Raw genomic sequence first — 4,520 nt, 5'->3', positions numbered from 1 at the left:
CCTCAGTCATGGTTATGGGGCTTAGAGTGGAGGCCTGTAGCCATGGAGGTCAAAGGTCAGACCCAGAGCCAGTTACTGGTAGGGAGGGAGGTGTGTGAGTGAGTGAGAGACACACACACACACACACACACACACACACACCACACCACACACACACACACACACACCAATAATGATGCATGCATGCATACATACATACATACATACATGCAAACATACAGTACACATACATAGATACACCACTACACACACACAGTCACACATACACACACACACAGTACACATACATACACACAGTAGAACTTACACACAGTACACACACAGACATCATACACACACACCACACACACCCACATAATAAATAAATACATACATACATAATACATACATACATGCAAACATACAGTACACAGGACATATACACAACACACAGTACACATACACACCACACAGTTACATAAATACACAGTAGGACATACACACAGTACCACCACAGACATACATACATGCACACCTGGATTCAATTCACACCTGGTCAATTATCACTTCAGTACTGGATAACACTGACACTTTAAGATAGTTGATGGTCTTTTCTGTGTTTATTTTACAAATGTTGTTATTTTATTTGTTATTTTGTTGTCTTTATACTGTCTTTTTCTATTTTTTCATTTCTTTTTCTCTTGCTAAAAGTGCTGTGGAAATTCAATACAAAGAAGTCCAAGTCTAAGCCGCACGCGCGCGCGCACACACACACACACACACACACACACAAGTACATTGGTAACTTGCTCTGGTGTCACCTGTTGTTAGGAGAGGAGGAGGCGCAGGAGGGAGGGGAAAAAGACGCCGACGCCGTACTAGGGGAACAGGAGGAGGAGGAGGAGGGGAGATGAGAGGAGGAAGAGGGCTCCTTCAGACAGACCCAGAGAACCAAAAGTGAGTCATTTTCAGTTCATTCGCACCTTTTCATTTTCCTGTTTAAATGGTTGAAAAAAACCTTGATCTTTTCCAACTATGGGGTGGAGTCCGTCATCCGTTTCTTCCACTCTACACATGGGTGGTACTCGCCTGATTTAGCGTTAGTCATCTGGTTAAGTTTGAAGCTGATTGGAGCGCAAAATGACACTTTCTAGCATTAAAGAGTTCCACACCTGCAACCCGGGTCTCTTTGCATTGAAATAAATATGAAGGTGGGCCTCCTGCAATTGTAATAAACTGGTTAAGTACTTTTAAATAAATGCGTTTGGACTACATCATTAAATTCTCTCTATTTGTCGATGAATTTAACGTTCTTCTTTTTTCTTGGGGAGAAAGGTGGCAGATTGAGACGATGTCGGCCCGGCGCCTCGCCAATTCTCTGCCCGCACCGGACGCAGACTTCACCCCCGTGGCCTCAGACAACACCAAAGCTCTCCTGAGCTGGAGGTGTACACATAGCACGGCAGGCCCAGGATGGCGACATCCTTGCAGAGGCTCCCAAAGGAGATGGAGGAGGTTTGCTCCTCAACACGCTGACCTTCATGTCCTGCGTGGCCTTTATCCAGAATGGAGCCGACGTAGACCATGTGCATCTTCAAAATCTTTGCCACCAAATGGGCCTTGCCGCAGGCCAGACTGCAGCAGCTGCTGATCCCGGGGAAACTCACCCTGGACAAAGTGAAGAATGAGGATTTGGAGGCTGCGTCAGACTGTCCCCTACAAGGTTTGTTTTGATATGTTCATGTGGTTCTTTGTTTCTTTTGGTGGTTGCTTTTTCCCAAGCACGGTCTGTTTTTTTTTATAAAGGCGCTGTGCAAATGAAGCTTTTCAAATACTATTGCCACATAACAATGCTATTGCTATTACTTATCATCATTGTTCTATTTGTATAAGTTGCAGAATCAAGCTGCCCTCATCCGTCCCTGCCACCGCCACCACCAAATGGAGGACTTTGGCCAGCCCCAGGAAGAGCGGTCTGTTGGAAGAAGATATGGGTCTGTGGAGGCGTTGGATCTGTCGGTGAAAGTGGAAGAGAAGGGTCTGTCAGACGAAAGTGAAGGATCTTATGTTTGCCAGCTTACCAAGTGCAGGCTAAAGAACTGTTCAACTGAAAAAAGATGCACGTTTATTTGAATTAGAGTGACACTGAATGACCAAAGTAAATGTTAAATGTAAGAAAGTAAGTGATATGCAATATGTTATAACATAATAGTTTATATAATGGTATATAATAGGTGTTATTGCATGCTGGATGCTTGGAGTTGCGATTTTTCCTCCGTTGTCCTCAGTCCTGGAAACTGAGCATTGCCTGACGAGCTTTGTTCTGTAACTGTCTTTGTGATGTTTTAAGTGCCCACATGAACGCAGTCAGACTGATAGCTAGTGGGATTGCTGCGCTAGGTCCTGTCTAGACTCAGAGTCTACGGAAGGCTTTTAAAGCTGAGCTGAAGTCGGAGGCAAGCACAGCTTGCTTAGGTCTGTAGCTCTCCACCCACATCACAGATCTGATCCCCCTCTGCATAGGTAATGCCTATAATAATGATTTTAGTATTGTTGTTGTTATTATTAGGTCAAAGTCATGTTCTTGTCTGTAGACACTTATTTTGAGAAAAGTATGTGTTTGCATTGGTGTGTAGCTCTATTGAATGTGTTTATTCAATAAAGCTGTTGCTGAAAAAACACATTTTCATCATTTCTTAGCACGCACTCATTTCTCGTCTGGTTTTCTATATTGTCATATGTTCAGCACTAATGAAGCCCCAGTGCTAAGAGTAATAAGCCACGTCTACTTTGAATACAGAGACAAGATTAGGCCGTACTGAATTCAAACATATTCAACATTTTATTAGTTTTTAATGTTCCCTCCTCCTGCTTCAGTCCCATTGTGGCTGTGGAATAGTGGAGATGTGGGGAAGTAACGCTGCTATCAATCTTCAGAGGTGGAGAGCCTCAGAGGTCAATCTGGCATAAAACTTACATTGTCTGTAGATACTTATTTTGAGAAAAGTACGGTTTACATTGGTGTATATGTAGTAAACTTTATTTCAGACCCAGGGGGATCCATATCAAAATAAGAACATATACAAACACAAAAATACAAAATACACAAATAATAAAATTAAAAATAAAGCCTTCCACAATGTTCAGTGTCTAGTATACAGACATGTTCGCCAATGGTTCCACAATCTGGAGGGGAATCTGACAGAACTACGTACAGGGTTTGCCAAAACAGAGATTATGTCATTTTCTGACTCAGACACCCTACACATAAATCTATACAATATATATATATATATATATATATATATATATATATATATATATACAGTATAGTGAGATTTGAATGTGTTTATTCAATAAAGCTGTGGCTAAAAAAACACTCCAGTCCGTCTGTTTGGTTAATGTTTGCAGCAATCATGTTACCAAAATGGACACAATGGCCAACCAGATTGTGTTGCATGGTGAATATTTCGCCACACGGTGGCACTGTTGCCTAAGCTCTGGGGCATAGCTTAGGCAACAGTGCCACCGTGTGGCGAAATATTCATTTACATAACATGTAACAGAGCTCCCATCAAGGCTGTGGCTCTTTTAAATGTATTAGCTGTTAGTTATTGTTCAAGTAACGTTTTCGTATTAGCACTTACTCAGTTCTCATCTGGTTTATCTATTTTTTATGTTCAGCACTAATGAAGCCCCAGTGTTAAGAGTAATAAGCCATATCTACTTTGAATACAAAGGCAAAAGTAGGCCATACTGAATTCAAACATTTTTATTTATTTTTATTTTCCCCCCCCATGCTTCAGTCTCATTGTTGGCTGTGGGAATAGTGGATACGTGGTGAATCAAAGCTGTCCTCCTGTCCATCCCAGTGAGGCTCGAGCAGCCCGCTCAGGTGGAGAGCGTCAGAGGTCAAGCTGGCACACAACTTACACAACTTGGCCACGAGGGGGCGGCAACACGCTGCTCTCCGTGTCAACGGGCCGGGTTAACAGGAGACCAGGCGCTGCCGTTTTTGTTCGGCTTATAACGTTTGACAGGAAGGTGCCAGAGCTATGGCAGCTAGACCTACCCCCCAAAAGCCCTTACTGGCTTCCCAGTGGTGCCAAGCAATAGTCCGTACGACCTTCCCCTCCGGAGATATTATCAAAAACGGGTCTATTTCCTGGTTAAATTGCATAAATTAACGTCAAGCGAAAGCGAGGAACTCTGGGTAACCGCACCATGGATTAAGGGAGTGGGACACATTGGGTCCTTTATATAGAGCATGTGGCGCTGATTGAACTGAGCTCATGTGTAGGCTGCGGTCAGGATTCAGGCCAGGGCCCGGAAGAAGTTGTGTCGGCGGTAGCCGTGCTTTTGCCAAGAAGAACACGGCTACGTCAGCTTGCACACGGCTCTCCCCACACTTTTAATTCGAACTTTTCGGTACTTTGGTGTGGGTAAAACACAAGCGTTAAGTGCAAATAATGTGTATGGAGACAGCAGAATGAACAGCAATATTTCAGGTGGACCACTCTCTCACGTGTCTGCACGATAAA

Source organism: Etheostoma spectabile, unplaced genomic scaffold (assembly GCF_008692095.1).
Source record: "Etheostoma spectabile isolate EspeVRDwgs_2016 unplaced genomic scaffold, UIUC_Espe_1.0 scaffold00004017, whole genome shotgun sequence".
Lineage (NCBI taxonomy): Eukaryota > Metazoa > Chordata > Actinopteri > Perciformes > Percidae > Etheostoma > Etheostoma spectabile.
This window is presented reverse-complemented; position numbering follows the sequence as displayed.